Raw genomic sequence first — 609 nt, forward strand, 5'->3', positions numbered from 1 at the left:
CACCCTGATAAGAGAAGACAAGGCTGTGCAACGAGCAGTGGTGTCACGGCCCAGAAGGACCCATCAATCCTTCAGAACCTGAAACTTTGGCAAGTATTTCGAAGCAGCCATAAGTCCGCTTATCTTTTTTTTTTTTACGCTATTATGAGAAATTGTGGTCAGAAATACATGGATACTTGTATTAAAATAGCAAAGAAATAAACCTCTTCCCATCCCGCTCCATTTGTATCAGATTTTGATTTTGTGAGAAAAAGAAAAACAGAAGCAAAGAATCGTTTTCAAACTTGGAAGAATTAAGCAGAGAGGACAAGGGAAGCAAGGAGGGCATCTAACCTGGTGAATCACTTAGTGCTCACTTCTAAGCCTCTCACTTCTCTTGTATTAGAAATGGATTGATTACATCCTTCCCAGTCATGCCTCGTTACGGAAAGGTATCTTGGTGGTAGATGATTTTAAATCTTAAAAAACCAAACATCTGCCTCCATGCACAGGGGAGGGAAAATATCTCAGGGGACAACCAGATAAATCTGGTTTGTGCATGCTGGACTCCAGCAAGCAGCTCTTTAATCTGCAGTTCATGTGGCATCACACAGGTAGGCACAGTCCGTT

This window comes from Cariama cristata, unplaced genomic scaffold (genome assembly GCF_000690535.1).
Source record: "Cariama cristata isolate BGI_N322 unplaced genomic scaffold, ASM69053v1 scaffold33941, whole genome shotgun sequence".
In the NCBI taxonomy this organism is placed as follows: Eukaryota; Metazoa; Chordata; class Aves; order Cariamiformes; family Cariamidae; genus Cariama; species Cariama cristata.